Here is a 12,856-nt window from a genome sequence, read left to right on the forward strand (position 1 = left end):
ATATATATATATATATATATATATATATATATATATATAACTGTTAATATAAAGTGATGTTATTAAACCAAATTCTTGGAATTATTAAAACCTACAAAATTTCAAAATAAATCAAAAGTACAAGAATGTTAAACCGAACCCAAATTTACATATTATATTAATCAAATATTATATTAATAAAAGTAAATAAAAATATTGATATATGTATAATTATATAATAAAATACCTCTCATAATAACTAAATAAACATTCAAACATACCAACCATGTTGTCAAACAAAACATTAATAAGCAATGTATAAAAGAAGAACATTTCCTATTTATTGTTATTTTCATTTCTAAATAGTATAATAGAGAAAAATAAGCTACAGTCAATCTATATTTTTTACTTTAAAATAGATATTTCTATTTTCTTATAAAATAGTATTTATTTATTATAAAATCATAATTGTTATTTTCAAATGGTCTTTTAACTTTAAAACTTTAATAGTTATAACTAAGACATACCATTTTGGAAAATACAGTTTTGATAATATAAAATCACATTTTCTTTACTTTATAGTCTTTTAAAGAAATTTTAATCTAAATAAATTATAATTCTCTAAAACTCTTGAAAAAATTAAAAGCAAATAGATTTAATTTAAAAAAAATATAAATAAAAGATACTTTTTGTAAATAAAAATAATATTTTTAAAATATTCTCTTTTAGAAGCAGATATTTTGAAAATATTTTTAAAATAATTTCATGCGCAATAAAAAATATTTATAAAAACAAAAACAAATAATATTAATTTTTTAAACTTAGATAACAAATAAATGTTATTCTTGCAACTGAATAATAAGAATAAAAATGAAAATACCAAAAAACATTATTTTAACAAACAAATATGAATCAAATTTATTATTATTGGTTACATACCTATTTTAATATTAAAATAAATTTAATATTGTTTAAAAATATTCCATGATATATTACCTTTACAAACAAATATTAATCATTTTTTTATTTTTCATAAAATATTTTTATTATTTTAGTATATTGATAAATAAAATTATTATATGTGTATATATACCACCTAATTATAAAATTAACAAATAAAAATAAAAGATGTAGATAAACACAAAATAAATATATGGAATTATCTTTCTTTTTTTCGAATATGTATTCCATTTATTTTTGAGATAATATTTATAATATTAATTTGTAATCAATTAAATAATAAATTATATAATTATTTTTTATAAATTTATTCAGTCTAACTAAAATCAATACTATTAAAAGGGAATGAGTCTTAAAAAATCTACCTATGAAAGTTGTTTGGACCCTTCCATTTAACTCATTATTTTTTGGTCTTACCTTAAACTTAGATTAACAATATGTTACCATATATTTCTCTAACAATAATTGATTCAATTCCTTTATTTATTCAAATATCACTCTTAAATCCTAATCATTACCATTTTGATTTTTAATAGTAAAGCATTGAAACTAATATTTTATATCATCACTTTTATCATATAATATATGATTTAAAGCAAGAGAAGTTACACGACATATATGTGTACATTCTAACTTCCTCTTTCCTTTATAATAAAGTAATCATATCATATATAAATTTTTCCACTAAAATATCATATCATATACTAAACTTTCAACCGTCTATAGTTTGATAGATATTTTCATATTTAAAAATGAGTTTTCTGAATATTCCTTCACAAAAATGTAGAAATTCATTCGTTCTGTTAAAGCTAAACCGACTTCACGATATTAGTATTGATTATTCACGATTTTGAAAATTATTGGTTTAGATATTATACTTTAATATACTTTTCGTTTAAAAACGAATCAATACTATTAAAAAGGAAGAAGTCTTAAAAAATTTAATATAAAAAAGTTGTTGGAGTCATGTATAACTATTTATTATTTTTTTGGTAATACCATTAATCATTCTAACCATACAATATTTTAAATATTTTTAACAGATCCTAATATTATTCCTTATGATATCTTTTCTCAGAAAAATATTTCATCAACCATGTTTTTGTACAATAACGTTAAAAATCTATATCAAAAGGTTGTTGGACCTGATATGGACGTAATGGGTCCACATCTGTTCGGGTATTTAGGATCCTAAAAAAGTTCGAAATATCTAAAAAATCTGAACAATATCCAAAACACGAAAAGTACTTGAAACTCCAAACAAATACCCAAAAAATTCAAATACATAAAAATTCAAAATCTTATTCAAAATCTGACACTGAAGAAAAATACCCAAAATTTTATCCAAATACCCAATTTTTTTTTTTAATTTGAAAATTTACCTGAAATCAAAAACTATAATCGTAAATAAAAAATCTATAAAAATATCCATAATGCTGGAAACATATTCGAAATATCCAAATATACCTAATAAATACAAGATATTTATGATCAGATCTAGGGTAGGACCCGGACTCAAACAAATACCTGCGGGTCCGAAAAAAAACCCAATAGGTTATCTTCTCTGGATCTGAACTAAACCTATATTTTCGGGTCGGTTCGGTTTGTGTTTTTGATCCGGATATAATTTTCATGCCTAAAAGAAACTTACGTAAAAGTGTAGATATAAAATCTCAAATAAACTAATTCATAGATTATATAACTGTTAAAAATTATATTTTTCGATATAATAAAACTTTGTATTATAATATAATCCAAAAACCTCGCGCTTGGAAAGTGCATGTCAAAATCTAGTTGATAATTAAAACTAATGACTGAAAGTCACCCACACATCTAGCATTGCATCCTTTCCAAAAGAATAGGAGTAAACAGAGAGTAAGGAGCTAAGGTGGACCTGGACGTCTATAAGCGGATTGATAAAATGAAAGTTGAAATAAGAGTCGGGAGAAGACTCATTCCCGAACTGACAAAGATACAACCTGTATACCACAGGAGAAGAACGCCAGTTGACAAAGATGGTGTCACCAGTGAACACAAGAACAACACCATCATCACTGAGCTTACTTGAAACCCTTGAAAAATTAAACATCAGATCTAGGACTTGAGTAGCTTGTGGAGAAGGGCTGGAGGAAGTGAAAAGAACGAGGCTGACGGAGACGTCTGGTGGGTCTGGAGGTTCTGGTGGCTTGACGGGAGGAGTTTCAATCGGAAGATGCTTGTTCCGCGCCGGATCTGAAGGAGGCCTGGGCTGTGAAAGAGGAGGAAGGCCTGTCACCATCATCTTCAAGGAGGAAGAGCAGTGCTGCATCAGGAACGACGGGGGCGGCGGATCTGGAGGGGGGCGGAGCCACGACGGAGGAATAGTCACCATCATGTCCATGGAAAGGAACATGGCTGTTTCAGAGAGAAGAGGAAAGAGCATCGTGGTTGGAGCAAGGAAGATCCATCGAAACGGCGCCTTGGGATGCGGGCTCGAGAGAGTTTCTCTCTAGGGCGAACTTTGGATGCACCGTGTGTTGTCTTAGAAAGTCTCAAACTTTATTAATCAAAAACCCCGTTCTAAGAGAACACATACGTTCCCTTCATATAACCCTAATAGATAATTCCTATTGTAAACTTGATTAGGAAAACTAACTTTAAAGATTATCACTAATAAAAGGAAACACAAAAAATAAAAGGAAAGCCTCAAAACACAAACGTAATTCCTAGTAGCCTTTGGGCTTTGGATATGCTACATCATGTCCAGACTCCAGTTAATGAATCCTTGAGTCCGGGTGTGCTACATCATGTCTCCCGGGGTAAAAAAAGCTTCTTCCTCGAAGCTGGAACGTTGATAACGCAAGCATGCTGATGTGAAAGTTATAGAATGTATTTATAGATCATGTTGGAACATGCAGTGAGACATGATACCTCATTGTCTGCATAAAATCAATCACCAATGCACGGAAAATGCTTCGCTCATGTTGAACGGAGGGAAAGTGTACACAAACTTCAACACTTGATTCCATAACATCCTTTTCGTCATTGACCAAAGGAACGCGAAGCACCTCCGACAATAACGACCTGCGGGGTCCTGGCTCTATCTTCGGGTTAATCTTGTACACAAACTTCAACACTTGATTCCATAACATCCTTTTCGTCATCAGTAGAAGGCACATAGGTGAATGCACGATCAATGTGTACTAGCGCCAAAGTATTACACCATGGCCACACAAAAGGCAAATTTCTTTCAGCGATAACAACGAGCACAGGTTAATTACCATGACGAGTCAATAGACACTGAACTTTGAGAGACCAAATGTATGCTATTGTTGACTTGCACCAGCTGAACTACACTCATCTTTACGGCAAGGTCTCGTATGAACCCCTCACAACCCTTGAGAAAATCTACCTGGACCCTAAAATGGTGTCCCTTTTTGTCCACCGAAACGTCATGGTAGCAACCAGCATGTAATGATGTGGTCGAAAAGCATACCATGTGCATCACTGTAGATGTTGGAGAAAAAAGGTTGTGAATCCACAGAGAACATGAGAACAAAGACTCACCCTTATCAAGCACGACAAAGATCAAGAGATAACCCACTGAAGACACAAAGCGTGGTGAAAAAGTAATAGCACTAGCACTGCGTACTTTCTCAAGCAACAAATTGAAAAGGGCCACTAACGGATTGCCATAAGAGACACATCAGAATAAGGACACTCCCATGCATCACCGAACATAGAGTTTTTCATGTACCTTGATAGATGGACTCAAGTGACAAGATGGACTTTGATCACCACGTCCAAGATGAAGTCAACATTCCTCAAACTTGTCATCTCCTGGAGAAAACAATAAAGAAGACGACTCGGGTGGCCTAAGGACAGCATCTCCATGCACAAAGCGAAATACATGGTGAAAAGCCAAACAAATCACCAGCTTGCTTGATTCGCAAGCAACGTCAGTACACCATATAGTTATCGTGGATGTGCAATAACCCAACTATGTACTATGAACTACTCCAAGTTTCACTTTGACATTTTTCATCGAAATATCATCAATACGGGTGACAACACTTCTTCTGAGAAATTCACACTTGATGCCAAGCTTGTACTTCTCTATGTTCAAAGAATACTTTTGGTGCATGAAAAGATCAATGACTTGATGGTGGTGTAACATTGGGACTGTCGACAAGACCCCAAAACAGTATACGTCACCGGAAACATCGAGTACCATCTGCACACCAAGCCGAGAAAAAAATAGAGCATGTCTTGCTCTGGAACTAAGTCGCTCATGAATCCTCTCCGTCACAGCCAGTGTTTTCATATTTTCACGTTGAACGTTGTGAAAATCATTTTTCATAGTGTACTCAGTCTCTCTACGATATGCATCATCAATTAATGGTGGTGGTAAAAATCCAATGCCAAGCTTCCCACATGTCTGCTGGATGAAGAAGGCTCGCCCAATGATAACTTGTTGCCAACACCTTAAATGGTTTTCTTTTGTTGAGCGGATTGGAAAACATCAGCAACTCTCTTCAATGTCCTTGTGATGTGCAGCAACCAATGCAAGGATATGTGCAGGAAAACAGAAGCATGAAAGAACACTGACGTCCTAGTCGTCCTTGACACCACTATTCTCATACAGTCAAAAGGGCCAGACAATTGAGAAGGAGTGTCAGCTGACCCCACAATTTTTTTTAAAAAAACTTGTTTTTACTTAAAAAAAATTGTACAATACTTTTTTATTTACGAAAAATTGTATTCACCCTACTAAAAATGAAAATTCATCTCCAATAATTTTTTTTGACCCAGCACAAAATGTTTTTGGCTCCCCAAATCATGACAGACCGGAGAGCAAGAACATAGAAGCACCAAATTGATTGAAACTGATTTTTTTTTTGAATGAATATTAAATTTTATTTATCAAAAAAGCCTTTTTACAACGAAGTGTAAACCTTAGTAATATATAACACTATTTCCTTATACTTCTTCACTACTAATGAACCTCAAAAATTATACTCTTGTGATAAACCAATATTGAAGAGCTTCTTCCATGCCCTTCACTCCTTTCATTCTCATTACACTCAATTGTTTCTAACCCCTTTGTCAATAAGCTTCTTCACTACAGCCATAGGCAAAGGTTTCTCCCCATGCTTAATCTTGTTCCTTTCTCTCCATAGATTGAATCTGATTTCACCATCTCTATATGCCCCAAAGATGAGAGCTGCTCGTGATAAACAGTAAGTGCGATTGGATCTCGCGTCAAGCTAAGAATATGGGTAAAACCACGTCTAACAAAACCGTTGGTCTCTTGTTCCTCATTAGGAAAAGGCAAAGGAAATTAATCTTGTGCACTGTTTCCTATGAGGGTCATAATATCTGAATCAAGTGCCATTGTAAATGACCACACGTACGCTCATTTATCTCTGAAACGAACAGCGGTTTACTTTCGACGAACTGATTTGTCTCAAACTCGAGACGTATATGTCGGGAATATTCAAAGCTCTTGGCTGATATATTATCTATATATATATCGTCTTTTTGTCATTGATACCAAATACTAGATCGCCACAAAACTTGTTGTCAGGATCTTCCTCACTGTCATGCAAAATATACGCACATCTTCCGCGATCTGGTGGTTCACTATTAACACTCGCATGAAGCTTTGGAAGATACGTAAAGTCACCATTTTTTTTTATCCATACTCTCCAGATCCGACATATCCTGAGAAGACGGAAACTTCATCTTTCTTGTCGAATTTTTTGATGCCCACAACAATTCCTGACCACACTGTATGTCTTCTCCTTTCTGAATTGGAAATTCAACTTCCTCATCATGAATTTTAACTTCACCATGATAAACATTATAGACTGTCTCCATAGATAATTCGTCATCATAGACATCGTAGACGGGCTCGCCGGCGAAGTCTTTGACCTGATCAAAACAATTCTCCATATTTCCTTTATGATGCCATGATCTTACAGAAAAAATGTGTTGAAATTGAACGGTCATAGTTCCTTGCAAACAGACTGTCATCAATGACATTACTTTCCTTATCATCTTCAAAGATCTGCTCTTCACAACAAGACAATCCTTGAGCATGATTCTGTGTTTGGAGAAGATTGTCAACATGTTGCGCAAATCATTCTGAAACTCGGCTAGTACTCCCTTTAACACCACGTTATGCTCCACTAGTAGCAGCTGTTGAAGGTAATTCTCTTTTGCGGCATGATTATGATCCTTTGTCTCTGATACCTGTTCAGCTGAATATTGGATAAACAGAGAAAACAATCAACACGAGATTGGATTCTCTGACGACTCGGATTTATACTCGAAAGAGATTGTATTCTTCCTTCATTGCTTTCTTCATAATTTCGAGAAGTGTCATGCGGCAGCTGTTGTTTAACTTCTCAACCTGAGGTTCCAAACCCTCTCCATATACAGTCTAGGTAACTCCAACTTCATACCTAAAATAAACACACAATAAAACACAATAAAGATCAATAACCAATGTCATATACAATAAAATAATGTCTTTTAATACTCTATCAATCTCAGTAAACAATAGAGAGCACCAAACCCAAATGAATCAATCGCTACAAAAACCCGAAATGAAACAAACAAATAACAAAGCTAAGAAACACAATTCTGATCTTAATACGTTATAACACTACGGAGCACTATTGCAATAGCAATTTACATCAATCCACAATGACATAGTTGTTTTCATAAATACCAAACCCGAAATGAGACATACAAATTAAAATCCACTACTTATACCCGATTTAAACATCAAAATGAGACCAATTAAAAAGACAAAAATTATACCGAGTTAAACATCAAAATAACAACAATGCGAAACAATAGATGAGACAGTTCTCAATTGATTCTTAGAAAGGACAAGTCACAAAAGCCTACTCGAAATGCGTATCACAGTGGCTAATGGTGGGTGAGTAACATGCAAAGAAGGTGGGAAAGAATTTTCTAAGAAGAATCAGTCGCTTACAAGCAGTGTGTATCTCGATTCACAACACCGTATAGTAACAAAAAACAAAACACAAACCCAAGAAAAAAAATCTTTTCACAAACCCTAATGGTAACAAGAAAACATGAACACAAACACACATAATAAACACTAATTATTTGATTTTAACAGAGATTAACCACTATTCAACAACATGCAAAGAAGAATGCAAAGAATGTAAACGAAATTGCGAAGAATAAGGAGATTATCAAACACTCTTTTTCAACGCATGAAACCGATAGCTAGGCCGTAGAAGAACCGACGACGAGATTATCAAACACGAGATATCAAGTGATATAACATGGATTTTACTAGTTTTTGGCCATGGTATATCAGTGTTTTAGAATCTATTTATCATGTTTTGAAGTTTTTTTTAGAGTATTTACATGTTAAGGTACGTTTTAGAGCAATGTGGTAATTATGAAGCATTTTGGAGATAAAGACAGAAGAAAATTGTAGCTGTTCATTGAACAAACCAAAATCGACATTCAGAGTCAACCGCCGATCGACAAACATCACTTGTCGACGATCGACAGCGAAGCGCGAAAGCAGTCCACTTGTCCATGACCGACTTGAAGCCCAAGTTCCACATATTTACAAAACTAACCCTGACCGACTTTAACCTAATATTTATGTGCTCTGTCATTGTATTGGGCAACACACGCTTTCTTATTTTCATTCATTCACAGCGTAAGGGTTTTAGGATTTTTAGTAGTTCGGAGAGAAGATCCAAGACTCCTTAAGAGCTTTGTATTAGAACTACAGTTTTTCTATCTTATTCTATTTATGCAATTTATTCAGTTTTTTTTTAACGCTGATTTATTATGGCATTAAATTTATGAAAAATATTACATAAACGATTCAAAAACCGAAAATACTACATGCCTTATGAGGATCTATGCCTAACTGCATCATCTGAGCCGTCCTATGAAGATACACTCCTGACCAGATTTACTTGCACCATGTTGAAGATCTCTTGTAAGCATTTCTTTTGTAGTCTGCATTAATAAATCGTTCTCTCCGGTACTTGAAACTTGGATTTCCTGTAATCTTCAAGAAATTGCATAGTCTGGGATTCGAACCGCATTTCTGGGTGTAGAAGCCTTTAAACCTTAACCAGTAGACTACGGTGCTTCCACATGCAATTTATTCAGTTTATTTTCATGTTTTGCTTGATCGTGTCTGAGTAGTTCTCTTTGTTAGATTTAGGGTTTATTAGGGTTATGGAGGATTAGCCAAATCTATAGAATTTATAAGGTGATAATTAAACAACCTTCAAAGAATTGCTATTAATGCATGTGTTCTAGAGTAGCTAATTAGGACCTTGATTTTAGGATTGTGGACAACTACGACGGTAGGTTCTGCACCAGAATAGATTCTCTTTAGTTAGGATTGCTAGAAACAAGCGATAGCTGATTTAGTTAAGATTAGTAAACAAATCGACCAGCTCGCTAGCGCTTGTCTAAGGTAGCATCGATTGACGCTAACTGAATAACATTGATCGATGCTCGATCCATATCACCAAGTCACAGCTGAGATATTGGACTTAGTCAACATCTTTGATTCGCAGGAAAAGATGGACATCTTATGCATTACACATCGAGTTCTAGGATTGTCATCTGCATACCTTAAGCATTATATATCATTATAATCATGATTACATGAACCCTAGATCTGGCTATTTTCTCTTATTATTTACAAGCCAACCAGCCAATCAATCTGCTTAGTTCTGAGTTATTTACTGCTTTATAATTTACTGCATACCTTAATCATTGGCTGCTTAGATTTATTGTGTACCATCGCTCCTTGTAGATTCGATCCCTAAGTACTGAAACTGAATCTCTTATTTGAGAGAGTGAAAATCGCTCTAGGGTAATTTGAGTGATATCATCAGGCATGAAAACGAAATACGAAGGAGAAAACTTGGCGTTACCTTCGGGTTAGACAGGAGAATAAGAGATTAGGCTGGATATGAAGAGATTCACGCCGGAGTATAGTTGGAGAAGAAGAGATTCACGTTCGATTAGAGTCTATTTCAGTCGGTGTCGTCGTCACCCCACCTAGAGAGAGATGTTTTCTTTGTCGCCTTACGGAGAGAGTGAGAGGCTGAGATAGCAAGAAAATAAAAAGTAGGGTTAGAATATTTGATTAGGGTATTTCTTATGTTTTTAACTTTTTTATTTTATTTTAATTAGTTTATTTATATTATATATATTTCAATATTATCATAATTAATTTGTTAATTGTATTTCTGAAGGAAACTATTGGGTTTTTGTATATCATTATCCTAATGGGACAATTATAAGTTGGGATTATCCCTACAGGACAATGTATGTATTTTTGGGCCTAAAAACCAATAATCCTTTTTTTTTTTAATTTAGTGTTTTTTTTTCTTTAATTAAGGTTAAATTGACTAACCAAAGGATAATATCGTATTAACAAAGTTATAGTGGAACAAACTAAAGTTGAATGTGTTTCATTTGTCAATTCTCTCAAAAATATAATTGACCAAGAAATTAACTACCCTTAAGAAATTAAAATTTAAATGAAATTTAGATTGAACTAAAACAAATTAATTAATAAAATAGATCTCCGATGAAACTTTGCTACTAGTTACATAAATCTGATTTTCAAAAAGATCTGATCATGGCATCAACCCTAATTTCGATTCGGTCTTTTAGGCAACAATCCACAGCATACAAAAATACGATATTGGATGAGGCATGTTCATGGCATCAACCCTTATCTTTCAATATCTTGTCTAGGGATGGGCAAATAATTCCAATTAAAAAATCAGATCCATATTCCGTCCAACTGAAATGAATTCAAACCAAACTAAATCCGACATAAATACTGAGTAGGACTTGTTTTATGATATTTCAGATTATGAGTTTTATCCAAACCGAATCCATCCGAACCCAAATGGATATTCGAAAAAAATCTAAAAATTAAAATTCCAGAAAAATACTCTTACTAAATCCAAACTTAATCCCGAATAAGTACCCAAAATATTCGAGATTTAATTGAGTACCTAAAATAAGTAGCTATTACATGAATAATGAACTCAAATATTTAGTTAATATATTTTGGTATTTGGTGCTCTTCTTTCTTCTGTATAGTTGCGTTTACCGGGTTAGATGTGTTTGTTCTTAGGGTTTGTCGAATATAATGTGTTTAAACATAGTTTTTGAGATTTGTTCTCTATTTCAATGTCTTTACTATCTAATTGATCTTGTCTAAAATTACAGTAGAACCAAAAGAATTGTACCAAGGTCATTTCACAATTTTCATTTCAAATTTTTATTTTTGGTTTTTGTTTCACTAGATCTCTATTTGATTTTTGTGTACAAATTTTGGAACTGAAAAACCAATTAAGATCTAAAACCTAAAATTATATTGGGTTCTACTGATATTAGGAGTTTTCAAGGCTCCTAATCAAATGTTATAGTATAAAGGATGTCAAACCAGTTCTAAGTGATTCTAATGCAAAGAGAATGCAAAACCATGCTTAATCTAAATGCTATCAATTGGCAAGATGATTTTGAACTAGAATACTACTAAAATGCAATAAAGATCAAAACTTTTATTTCTTATGAGATGGGAGAATTCATGGGCTAAGGGAATTGGCCTTGGGTGATCAAGTTTCAATCTAAAGGTAGTATCTTTCAATCAATCTATCAACCTTAGACCTAGACACAATCCTAAACAAACTCTATCTCTAGATGAAAGCACTTTACTAGCAAGGAACAAGATGGATCTGTGCTACAACACCTTAGATCTAGCTTAATCACCCTTAGTCTCCCTAACCCATGAATTCAAATATGACTACTCACTAATCTTCATGATAAACCCAAGAATCAATGATGATTTGGTGTTAATCATGATTAGTGATCAAATTAACAAAGCAATCCCAAAGGAATAATCAAGATTATGTTTTTTACCTAAAGGTTCCTTTTTGATTAGATAGAAAATAAGATAAGTCTCAACTTTGGGATTACAAGAGTATTTATATGTCTTTGGTAAACCTAATGGTTTCCATTAAAAAGTTTAAAAAGCCCCTTAAAAACATTAAAATCCGACTAAAGATAAGTTTCGACTCGGGTAGAAATGGACGGGCACAACCCGCGTCAGCCAACCCACGTCGGATCGTCATCGAGGTTTCTCCGTCATGCGCGCGGGTAGGCGATCCCACGTGGCTCTGTCCCGCGTGACTCTATCGGTTCCTTCTCTTCGTGACGCGGGTAAGGGAACCCGCGTGAGCTCAAACCGCGTCAAGACGTCGCGCAGCTCCATTCTCGTGCATGCGGGTAGGCCATCCCGCGTGATCCAAGCCTCGTTGGATCGTCGATGATGCTACTTCTTCATGCCTGCGGGTAATGAATCTCGCGTCATTCGACCCGCGCTGGAGATCATGTTGCGTCCTCTCGACTCGGCGACGCGGGTGAGTGAACCCGCGTTGGCTTAGACCGAGTTGAACTCGTCTGATCCGGAACAATGTTCATTCTTCACTCCTTTTTAACCAAAATGTTTCCAAACACCTCCAATCACTCCATAGGACACTCCAATACCTGATAAAGACATATGAATGCAATATGGATCCCAAAGATGCTAAATTCCTAATCTATATGATCATTATGTGCAAAATGGAGACTTAAAACAATGCAAATATGCAAGATATCAACTCCTCCAAACTTGTTCTTTACTTGTCCTCAAATGAACTTGCAAGAACTCATATAGGAGAGAGGTTTGAAGGTGGGAACTCATAGCCAAAAGTACCACTTCCTAGCACTCAACTTAACATCCTAAAGAAATATAGCAAATAGCATGAGAAACTCTCTTATTATACTCTAGCTTCTCTAGGCCTATCCCTACTCTTATGCCTCTACACAAGTCGCAATACTCATCAACTAACAA

This window comes from Brassica oleracea, chromosome C6 (genome assembly GCF_000695525.1).
Source record: "Brassica oleracea var. oleracea cultivar TO1000 chromosome C6, BOL, whole genome shotgun sequence".
In the NCBI taxonomy this organism is placed as follows: Eukaryota; Viridiplantae; Streptophyta; class Magnoliopsida; order Brassicales; family Brassicaceae; genus Brassica; species Brassica oleracea.